The sequence below is a fragment of the Phalacrocorax carbo genome, chromosome 1 (genome assembly GCF_963921805.1).
Source record: "Phalacrocorax carbo chromosome 1, bPhaCar2.1, whole genome shotgun sequence".
NCBI lineage: Eukaryota > Metazoa > Chordata > Aves > Suliformes > Phalacrocoracidae > Phalacrocorax > Phalacrocorax carbo.
The window spans coordinates 172,784,512-172,800,416 of NC_087513.1; the positions used below are offsets into that span (position 1 = coordinate 172,784,512).

Here is a 15,905-nt window from a genome sequence, read left to right on the forward strand (position 1 = left end):
AAAATGTTATTAAGGGCACTGCAGCATATTGCAGAATATGCTGGCAATGCCAAAAACAGAGGGAAATCAGGAACATAGCAAAAACACGAGACAGCTGCCAAAGATTGATTTTCTGTAAAGGTGGGAAGCAAAGACATGGGGGCTTTTGAAGAGTGGGGAAAAAGTGTTGGAGTTTTTTTTGCATGTCTGTTCACAAGAGCTGAGGAGGCTAAACGTAGTGGTTGAAAGGGGTTTAATGTATGCACGTTCTGTGCATAATTACACTTGGGGGAACACATTTGACAAGAAACCAATATTAATATATCAGTGCCTGCCTAGGAGCATCTCAGCTGTTACCATGCAGTAACTCATGAGCCCTTGGATCTACACAGTGCTTGTCAACAGAACTTATACTTCAGTCCTCCAAAAGCGTAAGTCCCTGCCTCCTGAAATCAAGAAATAATAATAAAAAAAGCTCCACAATTTACAACATGTCAAAGGTAACTCAGAAAAGTGGTAAGTCGAATTCTAGTTTCACTTTTACCGTTGCGACATGATAGTTTTCAGAAAGTTTGTCAGTGAATGCAGACGCTATGAGGTGAAAAATGTGGGAACTGTATTTTAAAAGGTTCTTACGCATGATCCAGTTGGGCCACTGGTCACAGAAACTGTACAGAGGATTGTGGCAAATGCTGAACAGTTAAAATTCAGATGCTGAATGAAGCAGAACTCTGGCAAAGCATTTGGTGCTGAGTAACTACCGAATCACACATGGTATCAGCAATAAAATGAACTAAAAAGCTCCCGTAGGGAGAAACAGACCAGCCAGCAAAAAGTTAAAGCTCCATTGACAAGTAGTGCCTGGAACAAAGAAGAGTCAAAAATTAACTTTACTTCTGACAGGAGCTGGCTCAGAATCATTTCATGGTTTTAATTCTTTTCAGTTAACGTTGTTAGAGGACGCTGACCATGGAATAACTGTAGAAATTTGAGGAAAATATTACTCCATCTAAAAATGAAAAATAGGAGTGATATGTTTTTAAACCAAGAATAAAATCGAAAAATGGAAGCGTAAGCACTCGTGACTGATTTAAGAGCTTTCATTCAACTTCGCTTGGCAAGCAGTGCAGGTGCTTTAAGATGTTACTGCTTCGCAGCTGTTTGTTATGGTCGCTTTGTAAGAGGTTATCACCCTTTAGCAGAATTGACAGGAGGAAATGTATGCCCATGCACAATCTACTTCAGTACAGGAATTGTATCTTATTCAAGCCCACTTTCGCTGGTGATTTAAGGCTGGCTGTCAGCCTTCGCGTTAGCGCAGCAGAGGCACAAGCACACGTCCCCTTGTGCCAGCCCTGCGCTGATGACGATAATGGAGACACGAGAAAACTTTCCAACAACTGCAGCGAGATTTGCTGGATTTTATCTGTCAAAGTCTTAAGCCCTCCAAGATAGTTCTGTACTTTTAGAGATTTTGCCTTTCACGCGAGAAGGGAAGTTGAAAGGCTGAGTTACGGGACTGAGGGGCTAAGTGAAGGGGTACCTTAAATGAGCAACACGATTAAGATGTAGGACTTAACATTCATACGGAGACTAGGTTGGAAAGAAAAGGACAAAAGCATTGGAGTAGGTCTTCCAAAGACTTTGGAAGATCTCTGTGGGTTTCAGAACATAAGTGAGAAAACCACATTGCCTTCCTTTTGCCACTCTCCTACGCCCTCAGGTTCAAGTTCCTGGGAGAAGACCCTTCATCCTCAGTCAGAAACTGCTCTGGAACAGGACGGAGTTACTGCTCTGCAGGAGGAAAGCAAATGAAACAACAGGTAGCTTGGGTGCAACTTCCTGGCCAGAGCCAGAAGCACAGTGGAAAGAACAGTGGAATCTTTCATTTCTCTATAGGTCCAAAACAATGAAACCTGTAAAGTGGGAACGTTTTCCACCACACACTGGGGTGTACGTTTCTGCAGAGAAGAGCCAGAAATATTTTCTGCACTTGATGTAAAAAAATAAAGGTTTTTGACCATTTTCGTCCCTATTGGGAAACACTGTTTTTGAGGATCACCGAGTTGGTTTTAACAGATGTTTCAGATGAAAATACACCTTTCTGACAGTGTAGATGTTGTTAAGGTATACATAGATGAAATTTTGATGTGAGAAAAACAATAGGTTGACAAGCGGCTCCTGGCAGCTTTGTAAAGAGTCAGGGCTTCTGGAATAAAATAAAAAGAAACAAAAATGTAAATTTCATATGGTGGAAATAGCATACCTCATTAAGAAGCTAACCTAACCATACGTACAGGGAAATGAAAGTACAGCCGAGGCCATAACCTACCTGCCTTAACAAGCCAGAAAGTACTTTTTTTTTTTCATGTTTCTCATAACTGTATTGTCAAAACTAGAGATCACTGCCTCAGAGAGGTTAACAAATGCAGAATGGTGATGAGAACAAATGGAGAGGAACTCTTTGGCTTTAGTAATTAGGTGTAGAAAGTTTTTGTCTTTATTAGTGAGAATGTTATTTATGAGGTGTGGGTGGAAGCTAACCATAAACCGCTTCTTGCCATTGCCAAAAGCACTTCAAATGCCCTTTCTACACCTCAGAGAACAGATACACCTTTTCTTCAGCTATACATACATGATTTTAGATTGAATTCTCATCTGGGGAAAAATGCATTGGTTGGTATATTCTCAATAGCGGAGCTCTGCAACTAGCAATTTCATCTGGTCACAAAAGTATTTTCAACATTTCCGAAATGCATTTATGCATTACCAGATATTTAGTCCTGTGAGCTGCGAATGCATCCATGAGACACAGAAGAGTAGTGTGAGAGAGCAAACTGCAGAGGTTTCCAGGACAGGTATCAGGTACCCTGATACAGAAGGTCAGACAACCCTGGCATGGATGTTTGGCAAATGTGCAAAAGAGCAAAGTCTAAAGGCAGTCTACGTGTCTGTTGACCTGATAAAGAAAAAATATCAAACTGTCTGATCTCAGATGCAATACTGGTGGGGGTGAGTTACTAAGGAAAGTACTAATACTACTGTTGTAATACGATTTCTAAAATAAAAATATAAAATAATAATGATATAATAACAGCATGTTCCCAGCTATTGCTATTGATTTATGGACGGTCCTCACAATACTAGATGAGATTTTCTCTAAATACACTAAAATAATGTTTCCAAGATCTTGCACAAAAAGTATTTCAAAAGCTACAAAAAGGGAACTTAGGCATTGGAAATATAAGAAATTAAAAGGAAGTATTTTGAAGTTTGTTGCATATGCCAAAAATACAGGCCAAGGCAAATGAAAGAGCTCGTATTGGCACCACAGAAATTGTTGGACCCCTGGAGCAAGGTAGGCATAGGTTTGTTTATACTGGCTGAAGAAGACTAATATTTGTCCTACCTTGCTATTCTCACTTTAAGATAGCTTTACTAGAAAATATTGCAACTAAGTAGGCAATTAGGTGTAACAAATTATTTTCTGGTGTAGAAAGAAGGAAACTTAAGCCACAAAAATCAGTAGATAAAGAATTTTGTGGGGAGCAGAGGCATGTAACTGCCAATCCTTGTTATCTCAAATCTAAAGTGTTGTTAGAAAACAATGTCTAAATAACAAAGCACTGTAAAATAACCTGCAGAACCAGACTGATCTGTATTTAGATTAAATTACAGAAGGGTGATGATTAAATTTAGGTTGTCATCCATTGACATTTTACTTGACAAGATGCTGAAAACTACCAAAACCTGATGTCTGCTGTATAAAGAAAGGAGTACAGCAGGATAAAAAGCCTGATATGATCTCATGACCCAAGAGCTGCCATCACTTCATAAACTGATGCTCTGCATCAGGGAATAATGGTCTCAGAAGACAATGTCGTGCTTGTATCAGAACATCACTGTTCATATATACTGTGAAAGGATGGGTGACCCCTTTTCACGAATGGTAGTAAGAAAAGCAGATTAGCAATCTTACCAGAAAATGCCATCATGCTGAGGACATCTTTCCTGATAAGGTCTCTGGTATAAACGAAACCAAATGTTAATTGCTGAGCTTTATGAGGCTGCCATCCAGGCCCCAAAGGACCTTACTGGCATCAGGCAGCCTCGCCTGGGGCCTCCCCTTACACCCTGCCCATGGCCCAAGGGCCCCATTTCAGCTCAGCCCTGGGCACCCAGCCCTGCCCTGAGCCATGATGGAGGTGTCCCACTGCCCACCTGGGCCTGACTTGTTCCTTGGCCATCCTGGATTGACTTTGCACCTGGCCTGTGGCCTCGCACATGCATGATGGACACTGGACTGCCATCTCGACCTGACACTTCTGACTAACACAAAGAAACCCTTCAGTCGGGCTCGTTGCTCCACTGGAAACTTGGTGAACATGACAAATCTAAGCATTTTATGTTTCAAGGCCTCATTCTCATTTTGGTTTCTTTGAGTGGTCTAACTTCAGAAGTTACTATGAATTAATCCATTTTAGCATCCAGCTGAGGTGCTCTAACTGTGCTTCTGTAGGAAGGGTCTGAGTTCCAATATAATAGCCTATTCATAAGGCTTTTCCCTTTCGCAGTTGAAAGAACTATGTCCTCACCACAATCAGCCACCTCAAGCATGGAAATTATCAGTCGTCATAAGGGATGGAAGCCTTTTCTTGAAGGCCCCAACACTGATGAAATTTCAGTCCTATCATTTTTAATTCTGACCATATCTCTGCCACTCCAGTGGAACAGAAAACCTTGCCCTTTTGAGATCAGTGAAAACAGCCCTTTTGAACCCTCAGAACATGTCACACTTTTATTCATGAGATCAAAGACCCCATTATTACTGAGATCCTGTTCTTCAGGTAGGTACTTAGGCAATTTGTCACCTCTTGTCTTCAATGCCTTAAGTAGTTTATTCCATGAGTTCCATGAAGAAGACTTTCCAATTTAATTATCCTTGAGGACCTTGTCTGAAATGTCTGCTTTTTCAAAATCCATACAAAATTGTAGACATCAGAGCTGGGCTTACTATTCCATCAGGATGAAACACAGCCATATGTAGCCTTCCTACGCTTTCTGAGTACAAAATTCCTGGGTTACATATAAGCATTGCACTACCATGGGAGAACCTGTTCACCTGATTTATTTCTCACAAGCTTCTTCAGATTCATTTCTTCCCCCATTATTTGTAGATGAATGAGTTTTCCTGTCACCATGTTGAAATACAAGTAGTTTTATTAAACTATTTTCCAAGCTGTACAAAGTTCTCCATGATACTGACTGGTCACTCGCCTAATCTTTGAGTCTTCTACAAACTTTAGGGGCAATATTTCTGTCTTTTCGTTAGGGGGTTGTGATAACAATTTCAACATCGTAGTGACCAAAACCATATAGAATATACCTACTCAGTGAGAAATATTCTCTTACAGTTACCTTTTTGGTCCCATGAAGTATCCATGTGTCATATTGATTTTAAGTTGGTCTTGGTCCTCAGTCAATATTATGTCTTCCACCTAATGATGATCTTGAAATGTCTTCAGCTATTACTATACCAAAAAAGTCTGCCTCAAAATGCAATAATTAAAGCTTCAGGCAGCAAAGGTGAATTTATGTGAGTACAAATAATCCCAGCTTTACCAGTGACAATTATTTTTAACAGTAATGTTTCGCGGAGTCATGCAAGATTCGTGAGGTTGATTCTCAGTCCCTGTCTCTTGCACATTCAAGCAGGGGGAAAGAAAAAGTGCATCATACTTAGTTCCCAAGGTGGAAATATTTCCCATCATTCAGGGCATGTTTATTACAAACAGCTAAATGTAGCACTGTTGGTCATCTGCCACCGCACTGATGCAGTGCAGTCTGTCTTGGACATGGTAGAAGGAGAGGAGGGAAGGAGAGGGAAGAACTGAAAGGCACAGAAGAATGTAGAATAGCTTCCAGGTTCTATCTCACTTCAGCTCCTTAAAACCTTTTAATTAAAATGCATTGTGCAGCATCAGGAAAACCAAGTCAAATTTTGGTGAAAGAAAATCAGGAGGGTTTTGTGCTTGTTTAGAATCAGCCATGAACATTGGCCGTTCCAGAACAGCCAGACACTGATCCAGAAGAAAAATCTTCAAATAAGGGAATGGTTAATCTCAACATGAGGCATCCCACAATGACAGGGTTTTGATTTGAGGCTCTTATGTTGTAAGGTACATGCGAGAAATATTTAGTGGCTTAACTGTCCCTGAGGAAGCTGAGAAATAAGTCACTGAAACCAGAACACCTGTTATTTATCCACTCAGTTTGTAGCCCAGCTGCAGGTAGGATAAAAAGGCTCAATTCCAGTTGCAAATGCAAAATATTTAAATATCTACTTACATGTGCATTAAGTAGATCATATGCAGTAATCACATCCATTTATTTCTTTTTCAAAATATTTGGATATATTTAAAATTATAATTAATTATTCTCCTGCAGTACTGTCACACTGTACTACTTAAAAACAAGTCTGAACCAAAAAGTATTAACGCTATAATGTTAATACTAATAAGTAGGTCTCTGGAAACGGATGATAGATTTTTAAAAGTAATCAAAGTGAGAGAATCTGTGGATAACATTTTAAAAGCCTATAGAATTTATTAAAAACCACATGGCTATAGAGTTTGAAACTAGTTTGTAGACTATAACAGAAAATTTTCTCATTGTCAATGCTTGCTGTTTGGAGTAGAGACCATACACTTTTCTTTGTGCTTGCACTGCATCTATCGTGCTGTGGAATGTTAAAAGAAAATTTTTAAATGGTGCAACTGCAGTCTCGAGTAGTCAAAGGACTGTTTTCGTTGATTTCAAAAGGGTAAAGTCTTCTGTTTTTCTAATTCTATAGAAGTGTCATACTGAAATGCTAACCGAGTTTTCCAGAATGCCTATTTTAATATCATGAAAGCATATCCAAAATTATACTGTCACATTTATTACAGAAATAGGTAATAGGTAATAGTGGATAGGAAGCAGTTAAAAAAATGGGCAAGCCAACTCAGAAAAGCTTAAGCCATTGACTCCCTCGTATGAATAATCTAAGTTTCAGGTACCTCTTACTTGTATACCCCTTTCTCTTTAACAGAAAGGATCAATTTAAACTACAGAGCTGGGCTGTATTCCATTTCCCCTCTACTGTTTTAAATAAGATACTGAAGTTCTTTCCGTTTGTCATGGAGCATTAAGGGCATATTTTCATCGTGGATTATATAGTATCAATTGTTAATATGCCATGTTGTGATGGACCACAAAACATCATAACCTGGAGCAAATTTCAGATGTATGGAAGAAATTCTAGTTGAACAAGAAACCATGACAATGCAGGGGAAGCTAGGCCTCTTTGACTGCAGTTAAAGCATGCAGCAAATTTGTTCCACCAACAGGTTTTCCTGTGTTCTGTGATTGACAAGGTTTGTTCAACTTCTGCAGCACTGTGCATACTAAAGTTTGTGCATGAAATTATTGCCATGTATGGGTTATACAGATGCTCTACAAACCGAGAATACAAAAGCGATTAAGCAAACGAGGCAAAAGCCAAGGATATAGTTTACATCCCTTTATGTTTATATTTATATTCCTCTCCTTAGCCGGAGACAGTACTTTTTTTGACCTCCAAATCAGTATTTTACTGAATGAATGTAGTATTAGTCCATTTGATAAGTCTCAGAGAAAATTCTTCCCTTGACAGGAGATACACCTTACACTGCCCTGCCACCAGCAGCACCACACAGTGTCCCTAGTTTTGCCCTAGCTTGATGCCAATGACCAGTTTCTTCTTCTAGGTATTCAGTTCCTTCACATTTTCTGAGGATCCGGGGGAATGGTAGGGATGGCTGTGGTTATGTGATGAAGACTTTCATACATAGGGTTTCACTAAAACTACTGAGTTATTTCAAATCAGCAATTAAATTAGAATAATTTTCTTGGTCAGATTAACTCAGGCCAGACTTTGAATCAGTAGTCTCCGTATGAAAGGTGAAATGTTGTTGCCAGCTCACTGGTGGGAGGTTTTCAAAACATCCTAGATATTGCTAGGTCACTTACTTGTGGTACTGTCTGCAATGACACAGGAGGTGTAAAAAGGTGCACTTTAAGTAGTTGGTTTCTGAGTATTTTGTAGCAACCCCCTGTTTCTCTCCGCAAGCTTTATGTACATCTAATACCCACACAAAGTCATGTCTGATGACTTGCATACATCAATTTTGCGGGGGGGGGGGGGGGAGGGGGGCGGGGCGGTGGTGGAATAACTATAGGCCAGTGTCTTGGCCAGATTAATTTTTACTGCAGCCTTGGATTTTTACTGCACTTTGATGATGGAAGACCATAATAATTTGTCACAAATATCGTCAGATGTCAGTATCGCTGTACGTAGAGTGCTGGATTGGATTTGGCACAGTGGCTATTATTGTTACCATGAAACAAGCTTACTGCTTTGTTATTAAGAAGCAAGGAAAGAGCAGCATGTACCTGACCTTTGAATAGCATAGGTGCTTTCAAAAGACACATTCATTTTCAGATTTTCTTTAAGCTGGTCCCCTCATCCAAAGTTCCTATTGCTAGTAATGGCTATTTTTAGACTTTTTTTTTTTAACAAATAGAGCATAGAGTACTGGTATAAATTGGTGATCAACTGAAGTAAAAAAATCACTTTCCTCTGTTACACTTATTATGCCTTCACTTAATTTGGCCATAAAGCCAGGGATCTACTCAGAAATACAGTGATTTGAGGACAATTGATCTAGAGAAATGCTGAAGAATTACACAGTCAAAACCAATGTGTAGCAGTGTATATATAATATTACATATATGATATTTAATATTAATATATTTGTTATAGATATCTGCAGTTGACACATTCAGCATGTAATTAACCCAAAAGTTTCACCTGTTTCTTCCTGCTTTTCATTATATACATAAGCTACACCTTGGTCTTAGGTGCAGGACAACAGAAAACTGATTCTGAGAGGAATTATAATCGTGAGAATCATTGTGTCTGTCAGCTTATTTTTTTCCTGATTCTTGCTGTCATTTTAGTCAGTGGAAGTAGTCCCAGGTCCTGTATTTCCCTAACTAGGAAAAACAATACCAGAAACCACCTCAGACCATTTCTAACCCGTGAAAGTTTTATTGGTAGCATGCAGCCACCAGCACTGATGCAAACACTGCACACGCTGCCTATGCCTGTGACATGCATCTTTCTAAAAAAAGTCCAAGACATTATGGACAAGTATCACCATTCATTTCCTCACAGTGCCCTGTCTGAGGCATTTTTGTAACGAGCTGTGAAATACCAATAATGCACTAAGAGAATTATGATAATTCAGAGCTAAATTTGCACAGTTATTTTCATTTTATCTGGTAGAATTCAATTTTTCCTCGATTTTTTTAGACATTTCAGATATTTCCCTGCATCTCCTCACTCCTAACTTCTCACAGGCGGATCCTCACCAGACCAGAAGAATTCTTTTGAGACACAGCAGCTGAGTGGGATATACCAGAAGAAATCCAGTAACTGCAGCAGCTGTTGGAGTAGTGATCAGAATAGGGCAACCTAAGAAAAATAGATGATGTAGATAAAGCATGAAAATCACCAGGTCTTGTAGGTATTTATTGTCCAGAAAGACTGGACACAGCCTGCCAGGTGTGACTGAGCAATCAATAACTAAATTTGTGGAATGAACATTGCAAAAAAGGTGGTGTTTATAACAGGCACATGCACTGACCTCTATTTTTGAGTCTATAAACACTCTGTGAGTACTGTTTTGGAGTTTTATGAGCATTAATGGATTAGTGAGGTTGTGTCACTATTGTGAACACTGACTGCTCGGAGGAAGTAAGTAAAGTCTATATCTTTAGAGAGACAGGACTTAAGAAAAAAATGTTATGTTTGGGGTTTTTTTCCTTGGGTTTTGGTTGGTGTTTTTTTTGTTGGATTTTGGGTTTGGTGTTGGGGTTTTTTTTTTTTGGCAGGTTAACACTCTAGCAGTTATTCTTGAGGGGACAGACTACACTTTGCTTCCTGGCCTCATAAATCCCTATTCTGGATATCAGGACTACTGCTAGGAAAGATCTGTTTGCTAGACAAGCAAGTACAGGATGCTTTTCTTATGATAAAAGACAAGAAGAGTGATGGGGTGCATCACGACAAAGTTGGCTCTCAATAAAGAAAATATTACCATTCTTTTTTCTTTTGTGTGTTAAGTATGGCATAATATATGTGTGAAGCAAAGAGAGAAACCTGATTATCAAGGTAAGGAGTGAGGTTAAACACTTGATTTTGAACAGCCTGTCAAGATGCTATATAGCTGAAAGCTTCTTTATGGTTTGTCACAATATAGCAATATGTCTTGTACATACTTCTCCCTCTATTTGACTTGCACAGAGATTTGAAATCACTTCTCAAATGCATGTTCTGAATTGAGTAGGAGTTTGCTGGCTTGCTGTCTGATATTTCTGATTTTTGAACATAGATACATAAATCATTACCCTTTAAAGCCTCTTCTAAAATTTATTGGATTATAATTAACAAGGATCAATTTAATAAAAGCAGGAACACTTTTTAAAACACATTAAATCTAACCAAAATTATTATGACATTTAAGAGCAAAGTGCAAGGTGCTTACTGTTCCAACATTAATCATGTGCCAGTATGGATGGGATTCATTTCACCTCACTATAGCCATCTGAAAATAAGTCATCACACCTCATCTGCTCACCTAAATTCCTATTAAATCAATGGCTAGGGACAGGGGTCCCCAGGGGACACACCAGCCCATTCTCAGACAGGTGAAATAAACAGACACCTATTTCTTACCAGTAAATATACACAGAGCTAGATGATGTGAGATAGGAGCTTAATTTATTTGTCTGCAGATAAGGATCTAGTCTGTTTGAGAACACTTATGGTATCCAGGAGATCCATGTGGAGGTGGCAGATGTGACCGAGGACTGACCCACAGAAGACCCTTCCACAGTGGCAGCTGGAGGCTAGACAGGGAGGCAGAACTGTGGATACCTCGCAGTTCCTTAAAAATGCAGTAAATATGTGACTGTTGCCCCTGAATCCTGTCCAATGACTATAAAGGTTGCTCAGGCACATCTAAGTTCCAACACTTATGTGACAGCATGTACCACTGCCACACTATCTAAAACCAGTAGCTTTACAGAAGGAAGGAAAACTCAAAACAGACTGAAAGTTTCCCCGTAGAGATACTCAATAAAATAAGCAGGTTGGCATCAAGAGAGGATGGTGCAGAGCCCCTCTTCATCCCCTCTGCCTGCTCTGGGACATATAATGTTGAGCTGAAAATCTGTAACCACCAGCTGTAATTATTCCTAGGGAATGAGTACAAGAACGGTGCAGCGAAGATTGGAAACACATATTAAGTAGTGGTTATCACCATTGGTATAGGTTGATGAAGGCAGATTAGCAAAGTAGCTTGAAATCACCCTGCCTTGCATGATGCCTGCAATGCCATCAAAAGAGAGCACCACCAAGTAGTTTTGGAAGAAAACAGCATCCTGCTGCTTCAGTTGGCTTCCATTCCTAGTCCAGGAAAGGGTCAAAGATTGTCTTCCTAAACACAAAAATGGGATTGTTAGAGGACAAAAGGGACATTCATGCTTAGAGCAACAAAAAGTCTACAAGCAAAGAACAGTTGTGGCTTCCTAGCTTCCCAAGCCAAAGCAAAGCGAACAGTATGAACCACCCACACTGCCTTTACCGCGACCTATGCCTCAGTCCAAGTACCGCAGGAGAGTAAATTTTTCTTGACTTGAGCAATGGGACTTGAAAACCAAACCTGCTTTCTGCAATCTTTAATTTACAGGCTTATCTAACAAGCTTACCTTTAATGTAGGCTGACATGCCACTGGATTGTTTGCAATAATAACTTTAATTTTTTGTGCGTGTTCTTCTATATTTATTCTCAGGTATGAGTTGCACGAAAGTTTCTCTTTATACTTATGCCCCCTGCCTCCCACCACCCTTGCCCTGCTCATTGAGTGCACTCACTTTTCCTATTCATGGCTGAGATTCCTTCATGGCCACTGATGGCTCCCCATGACATTTGCGACCACTCCATTGATACAGTGTAGCTGTACACTTCTACGGGAGAACTTATCTTGGGCCGCATGTCTCTGGGACACAGGGCTCTACCCACCCTGGGGACAGTGATGCACAGACATCAATATGATGGATACAAAATGTCCGTTTATTTAGCTGCGTCACACGCTTATATAGCTCTTGCGCTTCCTGTTCCTGCCACTCCTATGGGGAGGAGTCTATCTTTCCGTCACATCCCGTGATCTTCCGGTCGCCGATCCCTGTCTATTCCCCTACAATACAGAAAATGGCATTCAGTCACAAGTGTGGTCCTGGACTTTCTTCTGTCTTCTTATGTATTCTGGTGGAATGGGTCATATGCCTGTCACTCAGTGTTGCCAGCCCATTTCTACATCATGCCAACCATTTGAAAGCTCTTCCAGTTCCAGGGACAATGACACCCTGAGCAGAAGGACTTAAACTTGCGACAAGGGAACTCACGGTATTGTATACCCAGGGGACTGCGAGTTGTTGCTGAAGAGCCATTTTGGGCAACAGATGCAGGGCAACGTTTAATGAAGGGCTGACCATGCCTACATGTTGACCTATCTTGTGAGCTGACTTCCTTGTCTCTTTGAGAACCCAGGAAGATAACCTTTCTAGCACCCCTACAACATGAGCAGGAAGAATAGGAAGCTCCCACAACCTCTGTGGTTTCATGGTAAGCATCAAGAATTAATTACTCTCGAGGAATTAATTTTTTCCCATAGGCAATACTACTGAGGATTCTGCAGTCTTTCCTTTGAGGTATTCACAAAGGATGTATTCCAGCGCAAAGCCCACCCCATCAATGAGCACGAATAACACTGGGCGTTCTGGTTTTCAGATAAGGGTAAAGCCAGGCTTCTAAATAACCAGATTATAACCTCAAAGGCATTTTTTTTCCCCAAGAAAAAATAATTTTCACTTAGTTGCCCTCTCATTTTCCAGCTCAAATTTAACTTTTACCCTCTAGAATATATTCTTCATACTTAGGTTCTCCAAGTCTGCCCTCCTCTTAGTTTCAGTATCTTCATAGGCATATCCACATTAAATGTGCTTTCATCTTTAGCTTTATCCTTACCAGAGCTGTATGTGGGAAAAAAATGATTCCTGCCTGTGTCCAAACCTCAAATATTGTTTATTAAACACATGCTGTGTCCCAGTCTGGAGGTAGCTGCACCCCCTGAGAGGTCAAGTGACAACTGTATGTCCGACATAAGTACGCTTGGGATGAGAAGTGCTGTATATATGCTGTACTGTTGTTATAAAATGTTAGCTTATACTTGCCTCTTTTTTTCGTCTTGTAGACTCATATATCCATATTAGAAGCTGTAAAGCAGTTCAGCATACATAACAAGAAAAATACATTGCCAGTATTACCTCCCTCTCTGGTATTTGATTGTTGAAACAAAGAGGTCTAGTGGAATGTTTGGCTCTTAAAATTATGCAGCTATGTCCTGCAGAAGCTTAGCGGATGTGGCAGGGCAGTAATTGTATTTTGCCTGGGAGTTTTTTAAATTATCTGGGCACCAAAAAAATAATGAAATTTTTTAAGTGGTGGATTCAGTTGGGGCTACGCAGGTATGAGCAGTCTCTCTTCATTAGTGTTTATATCATGGGGTTGCCGAGGGACCTCAGTGGCAAGCAGGGCCCGATTGTTGCACTGTACAAATAAGGTAGAGTTTACCCCAAAGAGGTTATAACCTGAATACACGAGTACCTAGAGGCGAGGAGAGCGGCCCCACATCTCACTGGAGGTCGGGAGCTGAGGCGAGAGCCCCCTTCTCCCGAAGCTGAACCCCTCTAAACCAGATTGCTTCTCTCCTGAAGCTCTCGCCTTCATGTCACAGGTGCCTTCCTAGTCAGCTTGAGGCTTTTTTTTGCTGCAAAATCTTTCATGTTCTGCCTGCAAGGTAGACAATATTGATTTAAAAAACAAAACCAAAAAAAGAGCAAGAAGGGTCTGCTTAGAGCTGTCAAGGTTAAACTTTGAAATGATTAGTCACTTTCCATCGCAGTCAGTGCAAACTACCAGCATTTCTTAAACATTTCTTTCAGCAGTCACTTACTTGAATAATTAACTCCCGTGACCCTGCCTTGTCATTTACTGGTTAACACGGTCAAATGCTATCATTAACTTTCAGCATTAGATGTGCTTTCTCATACTTTCCACCCGCTGATGCAAATGCCTGGGCTCAAAGCTCACATTTCTAAATGCAGAAGTGCACAAACTCTTCAGAGGCCTCCTCCTGCGCAGGCAGTTGGCTGTGGTGCCGCGGTCTCCATGTTTTCCTTGTCTTCTCGGTCCCTTGTTTCTGGGCAGCCGCAGGGGAAACGTGTTGGGAGAGAGCAGAGGTTTTACCTCACAGTGGCCCTTCTTTATCAGCAAAGCCAGGAAGCTGCACAAATCCCTGGCACGCATCCACCTTCGGCTTTCTGAGAAGCAGATAGTGTGTTCCAGCCGGTGCTTCATTTAAAGAGGCAGGCTGTTTGGGGTGAATAGCTAAGAGTACAGAGCACTGGGGCATCGTATCTGCACGGATTATTTTTTTTTTCCCATCCAGGAAAAAAATGCGACCAAAGGGATGGTGGGGACTTCCCAGCTGATTGTAGCTAACAAAGTGGTAAGGGCTCCTCAGGATGCTACCGAGGACTCCTGAGCTCTTCCCTGTGGGACCAAATTTTGCAGGTCTTAATCCGATGGGAAGTTTTGTCCTGGAGACAAATACAGGGTTTGATCCAAGTGTAAATTTTTCATTTTGTACCCCTACTAGGAGTAGGGTGGGAAATTGCAACACAGCAAGCTCCCTCTGTCCTCTTTAACGCACAGGCAATGAGCAAAATGTCATCAATCTCAAAGAAAGATTTATGTTCTTGTCCTTTTAAATCCCTGCCCTGCATTACACCATTACCACAATACATAAGGTAATGGCAGAAGTTGAATGAGTCGCGGGAGACTTTCACTTAAATTTAATCCAAACTTTAAAAGCTGCCTACTCTGCATTGCCACAGTGTGGCATGTTTTTAAGCTACAGAAAATATGCTGCATTCAGCAACATCACATAATGTTAAGCTACCCCGTGGTCCTCAGTGTCAACGCTGTTGGTGACAGGCAGGGTTAAAAACCAAAACTCTGATTATTAATTTTGTCTGTCACTAGCAAAGATAATTATTTGATTATGGTGGTTATTATGGAGCTTGACTCAGGGTCCAAAAAAACCCGAATACTTTTAAACTCATCGTAGTGGAAAATCTTTAAACTGCTCTTCGGTGCGTTTAAGAATTCCTGTGCTCCCTCTGGGAACAAAATCTAAACCAAAATCTAACATGAAGGGAACAGGCTTGCCCTGATGCCAGAAGTGCTCTAATTAATGTATCTGGTTTTCATGGTGATAAATGGGGTCTGTCACAGGGTAATAATTAATTCTTAATAATGTGAACTTCTCAAGGTCATTTTGCCCTTAGGTTTTTGAAGAGTTCTCCATAACCAAAGCTGATACTGTAAATAAGCAAATCTTGATTTGCTACACATGTGGTACAGGTATGTGTTTGCATTACTGAGCTCGGCTCCCCTCAGAAGCAGACATTTCATTTTTGATGCTCGGGCTACTGCCCTCCCACTCTTTGTTTGCACTTACTTATCCGTCATGCAAATGGCCATGTTGACTCATCCTGTCACTGCAAAGCTACCCAGTCTCTTCCTAGCCGGGACAGATCCACTGTCGGGGTTTGATGCTGGAAGCCATTGTGTGGGTGAAACACGCCCGTTCCTCTGCTTTAGTATTATCACCTCTAAAATTAGGGTCTACTTTGTTGCTGGAAGGCCTGTGCCAAC

The 15,905-nt window shown here is 40.7% G+C and overlaps 1 long non-coding RNA gene across 2 annotated transcripts; it reads right to left on the reverse strand.

Annotated features, from left to right (window-relative positions):
- Positions 1-215: 215 nt before the first annotated feature.
- LOC135311498 (uncharacterized) lies at positions 216-14,504 on the reverse strand. 2 transcript variants are annotated; one of them, XR_010371118.1, is made up of 4 exons: positions 14,277-14,504; positions 13,791-13,976; positions 9,433-11,561; positions 216-2,188 (listed from the first exon to the last, which is right to left on the reverse strand). It is a non-coding gene; the product is annotated as an uncharacterized LOC135311498 (long non-coding RNA). The 2 variants fall into 2 exon arrangements; XR_010371119.1 differs by lacking the exon at positions 216-2,188 and having other exon boundaries at positions 5,669-11,561; positions 14,140-14,494.
- Positions 14,505-15,905: the final 1,401 nt, after the last annotated feature.